At 46.1% G+C, this 12,083-nt stretch overlaps 1 protein-coding gene across 13 annotated transcripts in view; it reads right to left on the reverse strand.

The window, feature by feature from the left end:
- The window catches only part of PARD3 (par-3 family cell polarity regulator), a 629,984-nt gene that overhangs the window by 193,261 nt on the left and 424,640 nt on the right, over positions 1–12,083 (reverse strand). The gene's annotated exons all lie outside the window — the stretch shown is intronic.

Genomic DNA, 12,083 nt, shown 5'->3' on the forward strand with positions numbered 1-12,083 from the left:
TGTCCAAGGACAGAAGAATGGATAAAGATGTGGTATATAATATATATATATATGTGTGTGTGTATATATATATATATATATATATACACACACACACACACATATATTTGTGTATGTATACACACACACACAATGGAATGTTACTCAGCCATAAAAAAGAATGAAAATACTGCCATTTGCAGCAGCATGGATGGACCTACAGATCATCATACTAAGTGAAGTAAGTCAGACAAAGACAAATATCATATGAGATCATTTTTATGTGGAATCTAAAAAAATGATACAAATGAACTCATTTACAGAACAGAAATAGACTCACAGACACAGAAAACAAAGTTGTGGTTACCAAAGGGGTTGAGGAAGGGGAAGACATATTAGGAAGTTGGGATTAACATATACCCACTCCTATATATAAAATAGGTAAGCAACAAGGACCTACTGTATAGCACAGGGAACTATGCTCGGTATATTATAATAACCTATAACGGAAAAAATCTGGAAAAGAATATATACATATATATCAGAATCACTTTGCTGTACACGTGAAACTAACACACCATTGTAAATTAACTATACCTCAATGTAAAAAGTTTTTTTTAAACGGATAAGATGGTAAATGTTATACATACTTTACCACAATTAAAAAAATAAAGAAATACATATTAAGGATGGCTGAGTAAAAAGGAGGTAGTGACATTGCTGATGCTATGGCGCCACCATACAAGACTTGGATGGTCAATCTTCAGACCTCTTTTAAATTAGAGAAAAATAAGCCGTGTCTTCCTTTAACCACAGTTATTGTGCTACAACCAAAACAATTTCTCACAGATAAAAGCACGGAGATAAGAAGGCAAGGAGTGTTTCCTTTCAGGTATTCAGATTCCCAAATAAAGGAAAGGAGACTATATTCTTTGCAACGTCCTTGGAAAGGATCCCACCTTCACATCAGTACCTCAACTGGTTCAGTCCTACAGTTCCCAGCAACTAACTTTCTCCTCAAGATGTCACCCTCACAGTCAGTCCATGGTGGCCAAGGGACAGCAGGATGGGGCCAACAGCCTTCCAAGAGGGAAAGAGCAGAACTAAATGAGAACCAAAAAACCCACCAACAGGAGCCTCCTCCATTCAGGACAATACCGCCATTCGAGCTGACAAAGACTTCTCAGTAGAAAACAAGAAGCAAACCGCACTCCCTGAGTCAGAAATGATTTCATTTCCCCTCATTGTTTTTGATGCTATGTGGGCATTTCTCCAGTGGGGGAGCAGAGACACCTTCACACACTTCTTCTTATTTGGCTGTTAATGGTGTTTCTCTCTAATTAGACAGCTGCAGCTCAGCTGCATGTATTCAGGACTGTGGAAGATACCTCTAGAAGAAAACATCCTGTTCTATTGCTGACCAGAGTATCTGGAAACAGTATGAAAACCCTGCTTTAGTGAATTATATAACTCCCATCTCACAAGAAAAATAATGTTCAAAGGAGTTTTGCCAGACTAGATGGGGGTCTACTCTAAGAGAAAAAGCGTAAAACTTTGACAGTAAAGATAATAAGACCCATATGGATAAAACTATATTTAAATATGGGACCTTTCAAGAAAAGAGTTCCATAGGAAAAATGTGTAATTTTTTTTCTATTTGTTCACTGAAGTTGAGAAGACAGATCTAAAATCTTAGTAATAACCTTCTAAAGCTTTGTAATGGTTTCTAACATGACCAAACAATAGCTAACTAGTTACATTTTCTGCTTTTTAAAAATTACTTAGTTTACAATACCTTATTACTGAAAATATAAAAGAAGTCAAAATTGTGTCACAGCAGGGAATACATATAATTCTACACTTTCCTGGGAAATATATTTCCAGAAAGAAATCTAGTTGCAATGTTTTTGAATGCAGCAATGGCTATAAAGTACAGAATACACAGAATGATTCATGATAGCAAAAATGCATATAAAAAAAATAAAAAGGTTTTTAAAAATGATGCATATAAGCAGAGCACAGCCAGGAACCCTTCAGGAAAGGGCAATAAACTAAAATCACGGGCATGCTCAATATACCAGTTCAACAGTATATAAACCCATTAAGAGCTTGAACATAGCCAAAACTTCATATCCCCTTGGATGGAACATAAAACATGAGCAGTGTTGCCTTGAAAAACAAAGATATCTGCAAATCACAGTTTATTAAAAAAAAAATTTCTTTCTTTTTTTTTGAAGCCACGGGAATGGAAGCACTCATGAATCTTGGGAAAATAGGTCCTGGGAAAGCACAGTCTGAAAATGAGGACTCCTGAGTACGTATCATAATGGTTAAATGTCACAATATTAAAAAAAAAATCTTTCACACAAGGTAATTTTAAAGCTGGTTCTTTGATGAAGCAAGTAATTTATCTGGCCTCAGGATTTTTCTTGTTTTGAGAGAAAAGTGGAGGAGGGCCCTATTGTCACGTAGCATCTGAGTCATCAGGGTCCACCCACTCGGGTCACGTGCACAGCAACCCCACAACTGCCAACAGGAGGGAACAGGACAGAGATGGGAGATGATAAATTCTCCCACCTCGAAGGAAAGAGCGACCCCACAGTCAACGAAACCATTTCATCATTTTATTCATCTTTCTTCCAAGTTATATTTTGGTAGTAACTTACTTAAAAAAAATTAATTCCTCGAATCCTAATTTCTACAAACCTTTGTGAAAATCTGCAGTTGGGATTAACATGCCACTTAAAACATCATTTCTATTGCTCAAAAACAGGGAAATCTGGCACAGGTTTCTGTGCTTGTGTAGAGAGTGTTGGGGGGAAAAAAAAGAGCTTTGCTTCTTGAAATAGGAGTTGATATATAATATCCTTAACTTGGAACAAGAATTAGCGTCAGGAGATTGTCAGTACTGGCATCACAAAGAGACACTAAAGTACAGCACGAAACAACGGTCACCATTCAACACGGGTCCAGGGACACCTCCTGACGTCAGCAGCTCCCATGCAGCCGAGGCCATGAGCACTTGTGACTCCTTGGTGGGAGTACATCCTTGTAACGAGTAAGAAATGCACTCGTAGTCTGTTGTATTTTTAGATTCCACATATAAGTGATATCACACAGTATTTGTCTTTCTCAGTCTGACTCATTTCACTTAGCAAAATAACGCCCTCCAAGTCCATCCCCGTTGCTGTGAATGGCATAATTTCATTCTTTAAAGAAGCAGACTCACAGACATAGAGAACAAACTATTGGTTACCAGTAGGGAGAGGAAGCGGGGAGAGGCAATTAGGGATAGAGGAGTAAGAGGTATAAACTACTGGGTGTAAGATAGGACACAAGGATATACTGTACGACACGGGGAATATAGCCTATAGTTTATATTGAATAATAACTGTAAATGGAGTAGAACCTTTAAAAACTGTGAATCACTACATTGACATCCTGTAACATATAATACCATACAGTAACTATACTTTAATAATAAAATAAAATAATTTAAAAAAAAGAAACGTACTCCTGCTCTGGCTTTGACAACCACACTTTTCTGGTTTTCCTCCTCTCTCTGCAGCGGCCTCTCCTGGATCACGAGCATCTCCTCCTGCCAACTGATCCCCACGCTGAGCCCCCGGGCGTCTGAAGGGTCCTCAGAGCTCTGGTCCCTGCCCCTGCACACAATTCCCGGGCAGCCCCTCCACTGATACTGCCCCGGGCTCAGAGTCACCTTCTCTGTCTTCAGCTCCCAAATCTCCACTTCTCCAGGCCTCCCCCTCCTCTGCCTCTGTCGCCTCCACTTTTACCTGCAGGTAAGTAAACACCAGGTTCCACATGTCACTCTCCTCCAAGTATACAAATACGATCCTCCTCCGGGGTTTTCCTGTCTGCACGTGACAATCCACCCAGCTGATCAGGCCAGAACATGGATTATTTCTTACTGTTCTTTCTCTCTTGTTTTTTATATCTAACCAAACAATCAAGTCGCCTACATTCCTCCTGAGAAATCTATATTGTATCTCTGTCCCCTCGGCCACCACCATTTCTGGCCGTGACTTTTACAACAGAGACCTAACAGAGTTCCTGTGTTCTCTTTGCTTCAGCCCTTTTCATTTTTAAAATTAAAAATTATAATTTTCTAAAAATATGTAAATTTTATCAAGCCATTCTCTCGAAAGGCTTCCCAGTGTCCTCAGGATACGGTCCTAACTGAGTCATGAGTGCTTCACGATGAGCCACGCTGCTTCTCAAATGCCTCCAGGCTCCTCCCCCACACACCTCTGCAAACCTAGAGGATTTCTACCACCTAAACAGCGTATTTCAAATTGGGTGTTGCAACCCATTAAAGATGTAAAACTGATTTGGTGGGACCCAACATTTTTTTTGAAAATGGAATTACGGAACAATAATAATGTCTACAACAGCTAGCATTTACATAGCGCATTCTTTGTGTCAGGAGGGGTTCTAAAGTGCTTTGCACATATCAGCTCACTTGAGCTTCCAAGCAACCCTGTGAAGCAGCTACCATTATGATCCGCACTTTACAACTGAGAAAAGTAAAGCATAAAGGTGTTCACGAAGTTGCCCTAAACCCAAGGCTGCTGAGGGTACCGCTGGGAGTTGGCCCCGAGCCATCTGACTTCAGAGTCCAGGCCCTCAGCCTCTACACTCCGATGCCTCTCAGCGTTAGAGCCCATCACGAGGAGGAACGGCAGGGATCAGACGGCAAAATGTTTACTGGAGTTGTTGGCGCGTGTCTCTTGCTGAGGACCACATCAAAGGAGTCTGAATCCCACTGATGAAAACTCCTCTCTCCAAAAGCGCCTTCAGATACAGAAGTCACAACATCTGTAGGACCTCGGTTTTGAGGTCATCTTCTGGAAGGAGGCTGACTGCCTCCCGGGCTGGGCCCACCGGCTCTCTGAGCCCCCCTCAACCCCTACAGGCGCCCTCCTGAGGCCCAGGGCCCCCTCGGGCTCCCGTTACACCCGTCACACAATCCCACGCACCTGGCATCGAGCCTAGCCTGCCTGGAGCAGGCCTCCAGTAAGTATTCGTGGAATGTGTGGATTAAAGCTTCTACCTCACAATTACTGGAGAATCATACACGCTCCATAAACAGACTTGAAAAGAATCCACCCCCTCATGGTTGGAAACAATTCTTTCCAGGTGAGGAGTGAAACACTCAGAATTCATTTCCCTGCCCAGGTGACTCTTGTGTGAGATGCGTGGCTGCACAAACCTACTACACGTGCTTCCGAGTCACCCCCGACAGCTGACGGGGTGACAGAGAGGGCGCTGGATATGGTGGGAGGAGAGGCAGTTCCCTTAAGAAGTAATCAGCGGGAAAGAATAGAAAAAAAGAGAATGTCTATCTGTGTATAACCGAGTCATTTTGCTGTACAGCAGAGACTGGCACAGCACCGTAAATCAACTGTCCTTCAATAAACAACAAAAGAGAAGTAATCGGGACCAGAGGCCCACGTCGCACCCCCCAGCAGGTAAGTGCCTTTCCTGCCCGAAGCACCATCTAGGGAACGCGCTGTCCTTCACAAGACTTCTTTGGCCCCAGATCTCCACTCTCACCCGCCAGTTTGCAAAGGAGCCGTGAAAGTTCATCTTTAATAGAATTACTTATCCAATATGATGGCCCATCAGGAGGTTTACTGCTCGTTTATACTTACCTGAATGTGGAGACACATCACACCAAGTTTATTTCAGGGGAATCGCCTTTCCCGGGTGTGCTTAGGACAACTTGGGTGCACAGTAGAGAGTTCTACACAACTGTTTATCAGTGCTTTGCCATTGCCCAGCGGCTGCAGCTAGGCTCTAGAGACACACCAAAGGAAAACCGCCCTCTTCTTAGTGTACCTGTCTGAAACTGTTCCAGAATCAACCTATACTGAGATAAAGTAGATGCTCTCATTTTTCTCAATTAAAAATGTTTTGGGCATTATATTTTAAAAGGAGATAACATTAAAAAGGAAAGAAAAGAAACCTGAAATTCTAGGACTTCAAAAGTACACTTGAGATGCTCTCCTGACAGCTAAAATCAATTATAGAAGCAGGAATTAGATAAATTATTTCCCTGCAAGCAGCAGTGGGAATCTGGCGACGCCAGGGATGACGATCCCAGATGGACACAATGAGCGGAGGAACCGAGGCAGGAGGCACGGAGCCGGGAGAGCCTCCCAGGGGAGGCCCAGGGCTGAGCACATCCAAGGGCCAGGCAGGTGCTGATGTGGGCGGCAGGGACGGGGCGTGGGTGAGACAGAGGAGGCAGAAGAAACACCGGAGGATCAGAAGAGGAGGTCGACGCTGAGAGCCTGCTCCCAGGAAAGGACGAACAGCCCCACGATTATTTTAATAGAAAAAAATAAACGAGAGCGCAGTGATGGACCCATCGCAAAGGCGTGTAGAAAGGCAAGGGAAATGAGGTGTGGAGACAGGAAGGATGTCAGAGCCTTCACAGGACTAGGGGGCCATCCTGAGAGCAGAGCAGGAGGAAAGCCTTTTCAGAATCATCGTCGCTAGCGTTCCAGTCTGAGGGTCAGCTGTGGACAAGGGGATGTGGCAGCCAGTAATTCTTAATTAACAGTAAAATTCCTGCGTCCTTAAGACTTATTTTGGAGAGAGAGAGGACCACAGACAGAAGAAGCTTCAGAAGTCAAATAGGAACAAAAGCCAGGTTCCAAAGGTACTAAGTTCCACGCTTCCCGGCTAGCAGCAGGGGTCTACATTTTCAGAGCACGCAGCAGCAGTGGCCACTTCACACGATGACCTTCACAGCCGTCGCAGCTCCCACATGGGGTTGGGGCAGCAGAACCCACAGGAAAAGGTTGAGGAGGCCGGGTGGTCCAGCAGAGGGGTGGAAACCTGCCCCTAAAGGGGGACAGGCCTTCGAACCCAGTGGCCCCGCCCTCACCCACTGGGTGGCCTCTGTGACTAGTTCACCTCTCCCAACCTGTGGGTTTAGTTTCTTCATCCGTAAAATGGGGCTAAAAACAGCACCTACCTGACAAGGTGATTCTGAGGATTTAAAGGAGTATTGAGAATAGTGCTCTGGGCAGCCTGCCCACGGGCCCCAGCGCTCAGTGACTGCACGCCACCCAAAGGATGCTCTTCTCTTTAAATTTGTACCAACCAGCCCATCACCCCCAAAATCAGAAAGGAGGGCCAAGAAGTGGTCTTGGATGGACAGCCCTCTAAATTAACTGGAAGAGCTGAGACGGAGAGAGCTTAGGACAGAAAGTGGGGATATTTTCCAGTTAGTTTGTGTCAGTTCAGTTCAAAGTCTCTGTTCCTTTGTGTGGACAGAGAATGTAAAGCTGTTCCTTTAGTTTCTTTGTTTAAGGACTGGAATTGTAACATAAGCCAAAAGATCGTGAGAAACAGAGATGCTGTTTTCAATACAGGTGAAAGATAAGTTATAAACATTACAGACAGTGTGGAAGGAGAAACAAAGGAGGTGAGATGTCCCCATCTTGGTCAAGCCACACCTCACACTGGTCAGGACCATTCCAGGCCCCGTGGGGCTGGGAGGGAAAAGCTCCAGAGCGCCACCTAGGGGCGGGGCCGTCTCTAAACTAAACCTGGTGGGAGTGGCCCCCAGAAGGGGGAGGTCAGCCACCAGGTAATTCTCTCTGAGGCAGCTGTTCAGAGACTTGTGAAGAGTAAAACCAAGGTTCTGACTTCTTTTAGGGACAGGATCTTACGCCATCGCCCAGAGCCTGACATTTGAGGCTTAGGAAGACATCCACAGGGCAATGTTAACACTTACTCCATGTTTGAACCTATAACCCCTCAACCATACCACCCCCAGACTGAAGGTTGGGGCCTGCCCGACAGGAGGACTTAACTTGGAAACTGTATCATCTTTTTTGCAAGTCTGATGGAACAGAAAATCCTTAAATCATTTATGACTACTAAGAGCGGAGAAGACAGTCACTTCCACAACAAACCAAAGAACATGATGTGCTCTCGGAGCATGAAAAGACTTGCTCCCTGGGGACCATCCCCCTCCGTCACAGGCCAGCTTGGGAGGTGATTTCATCTCCCAAAGGCGGGAACAAGCAGCCCTGCCCTGGTTCGGTCACTGCTCATAACATGCAAAACCACTCCAGGTAGAAATTCCTCACGTGCACCGTCACCACCTACTCTAGCAATTTTATGGATTTTCTTTATCTGTTCACACAACAAACACATTATCTTAGTCTGGGTTTCATCAGAAGCCAATCCTGAGACAAGGGCTCAGGGCCGTGGTCTGACGGAAGCTGAAGAAACTCTGGTTGGGAAGTGGCGATGGGACCAACGGAAGGAAAGGCAGCCCGGCAGGACGGTTCCCAAGCCTGTTTCCACCGCAGGCAGGAAGGGCGATGCCGAGGGCAAACTCTGGGAGCTGGAGGAGGGACGGCCTCTCCACCAGTAACATGCACGGGGCTCCCCAGGGCTGATAAGCATAGATTCTGATGTCAGTAGATCTGGGGTGGGGCCTGCGATGCTGCATTTCTGCCAGGCTCCCAGGGCCTGCCATGCGCTCTCAGGGCTAAGGGCACCGACTTCCACCTCAGCGTTCTAACCCTAAGGCCATGAGGCCTGGAATGCGTTCACACGGGCTTCCTTGGGTCATCGCTGACGCTGCTCTGAGCAGGCCTTGTTGCAGGCACTGCCGGCAACTCTGCACTGTGGAGCTGGGGGATCCGGGCTAGCAGGCATCTGGTACATTCCCTGGGCACTGATGATGCACCAGGCAGTCTGCACAGGATGCAGCAGGGAAAAGGGGGTAACAGTCCCTGACACTGTTGACATTTTATTAAACCAGGTAAGTGGGATGGATCATATGTTAGGGGGTGGTAAGTGCAAAGGAGAAAAAGGATGCCAAGCAGTGTGGCAGGAAGTGTGCCGTGGGAGAGAGAACAGTTTGCGGTGCTGGACGAGCCCCCCGAAAGCTGACGCTTGAGTGAAGATGTTAAATGTCCAAGAGTGAACCCGTCCGTGACCGTCTGAGAAAAGATTATTTTGGTAGAGGGATGGGTGAGGTCCAAGGCTGGAGAGGGCCTGGCAGTTCAGGGAAGAGAGGCCGGGGTGGTCGGGGTGAAGTCAGCAGAGGAAAGAGTAGAAGAAATGAGGTCCGAGGGACTGGGGGAAGGGGTGGATCCTGTCGCATCCAATGGGAGACTCAGGATTTCCTCTTTCACTCTGAGAGACCTGGGAGCCAGCTGGGGGTTGAGAGGAGGGACGTGCCGTGAGTCTAGCTTCGGAGTTCAGAATATACAGAAGAGAAGCAAGGGAGTGTAGCTGGGAGACTACTGCCCAGATCCAGGAGGGGAGGGGGATGCTGAAAAGCATGAGGGTTACAGAGATGTGTCAAAAACAGATCAAATGGGCCTTTGCTTTTGTACATAACAGATTGAATGCGGGGTATAAGGAAAACTAGGAATCAAGGACTACTGCCAGCTTTTGGATCTAACCAACTGAAAGAACAGAGCTGCCGTTACGTGAGAAAGGAAGACAGAGAGGAACAATCCGGAGAAACGCCTGAGCCGTGTGCTCCCCACGCGCTAGGTTTCAGGCGCCTGGGGAGAGGTAGCCTCTGCGGATCTAGAGTTCAAAGAAGCTGCCCAAGCCGGGGATGTGAATTTGGGAGTCATGTGCCAGCAGACTGTCTTTAGAGCCCCGACGCTCTGTTTCCTAAGAATGCAAACGTTCTGTGTTGCAGAATAGAGGAAAACAGACGGAGACTGAGGCCCGAGCTTGGAGCACTCCAATATCTGGAGGATGGGGCAGGTACAGAAGTGGCAAAGGAGACAGTGACGGGGTGGGCGGGGAGAAAGGCGACCCCGGAAGGGTGATCTCAGAGAGGAGCAGGAATCCACAGGCTGAAGGGTCCCGCGGACCCAGGAGAGGGTGCGAATACAGCAGGAAGACGCAGCAGGAGAGGCCACTGGTGGCCGGATGAAAACAGGCTTTAGGGAGCCAAGGGGGACGAAGGCGTCATTGAAAGGAGTTTAAGAGAGAACAGGCAGCAGATAGAAACTGATCCCAGGGCTTGCTAAAGGAGAAAGGAGGAAATGGGACAATGAGGGAGTACTTGGAAGGGGAGGGAGGGTAAGACAGACTTTTCTCTAACGTGGAGGGTAGGACAGAGATGATGATCCAGGAGGGAAGGGCCAGCATCACGGTGCAGGAGAGAGAAGAAAGAATTGCTGCAGCAACGTCCCGGCCTAGGTAAGAAAGGATCAGACAGCTTTGGGGGACTGGCCTGAGCTTAAGGCATGGGTGGCTCATCCGTCCTCAAAAGAAAAAAAGAAGTAAGCAGAAAGGTTAACAGGAGACCATAGGTTATTTCACTATGATAGGAAATCTAACCCGTCTCTTGTTTCTAAATTGGCCATTATTAAACATAGGTCAGAAGACAACCATCCAACACTCACTTAGGTAAGAGGTCACTCCCCCAGTGAATTCTTTAAAAGACTGTTGGAAAGGATCAAACAGTTACTTTTATATAATACTTTGTGGCTTGACAAAAATCCATTGAGGAATAACATGTACTTGATCCACGATATTTAATGTAAAAGATAGATAGAGAGTCTCTAATGGTAACAAAAAACATGCAGAAAGAATATTTCCAATCTATGCTGTGGTAAATGTCATTAGCCAAGCTTGTCTTCTAGTGCAGTTTTCAACAGTGTGTGGTATTTATTTACACCGTGTTAGTAAGGAGTGAATAGTCACTAGCCTTCAATTTTCACATCAACTGCAGAAAAAAGATGCCATTTTCTACACAGTCTGGTATTGAAATTGACTTAGCATCTCAGAACTGTCAAAAATTTCTTTTACGAAAAGGTTTGCTTTACCGAGACTATAAAGTAGGTGTCATCCTTGACCCTTGCATTCTGTATTCAGGCTGCGGGTCTCTGGAAAAGCAGCGTTAAAGAACGTCAGAAAAGGTCTTAGCAAGGCCCGGTCGTCACGCTCGGCGCCCCTCAGCTCCCTCTGCAGTCAGTTTCCACGCTGGAGATGTCAGAGGCTCTTTGCTTCAGCTAGAAGAATCCTTGCCAAGGATGCTATCAGCTGCCCTAGGACTCATCTTTGCTAAGAAGTCAGTCTGGCACTTACTTTCCTCTGTTAAAAACGGGAACCTGTTTCCTTTCAAATTAAAAGAAGCATATACTAAGTATCGGATTTACAAATTCAGAACTTATTCCAAGGAAACCTCCCAGTAGGTGTACTTATATAAAGGACCCATTCTCTGTCCAGGTGACCAACTAGAAAACAAATAAAAATATGCAAAACCATTCTCTTCCAGCTCCTTCTTTCCCATGACAAAGTACTGCTCTTGTGCTTCATTAAGTAGGCCTAATTTTTCTCCACATTTATTTTAACTGCATCCCCTGAATCACCAGCAGGCTGCACTGGATGTCATTCAATTCTGCCAACGAGAAATCGGTCACATTAATCCACAGGGCAGTTGGGCCCGAGGCAAAAATCCACACGTCCTGCTATTTCTGACGTGAGCAAATTGACACTGTTCTGTGTGCTTCCTTCCGGCAGCACCGGAGGGTTCGCTCAGCCGGGGAGGGTGCGAGGGTCGGGCTGCCAACTGCTACCAGGTCAGAGCGGAGGTGAATCCTTCTCACAGGCTCCCATCCCAGTTCTGTAATACCACTTATGACATGGTTTTCCTCTTCATCATCACATTTCTCTTTGAGCGGGATGCAATTCTACCATTCTCAGGAAATAGAGCTAACTCTACCGTTTCTCTGAAATCCCAGGGGGCCATGAAGCATGAGGGGGTTGTGGATGAAGGCTTTGCTCTAAAGGAAGGACAGTCTGAGACCCACATGCACGAGCTTTCACACCTGTGATGACAACACCTGGCAGCTCTTTCCAGGAACGTTTTTATAAAAGAGTGTGCACTCTCACTCCCTGGGGTCCCAGCAACCTCAGGATCATTATTTGCCAACGTCTCTCTACTTTTTCACCCTGGAAGAACTTGCTGGTTCAGCCATCCCTGAGCAAAGATATCTATTTTCTCAGCACCCCCCACCTCCATTTTTTTGTCTAAACTGTGTAACCCATCAAGGGAAGAACCTTTGCTAAAAAGTCCTCTT

This window comes from Mesoplodon mirus, assembly GCF_964341445.2.
Source record: "Mesoplodon mirus genome assembly, chromosome: 4".
Taxonomy (NCBI): Eukaryota; Metazoa; Chordata; class Mammalia; order Artiodactyla; family Ziphiidae; genus Mesoplodon; species Mesoplodon mirus.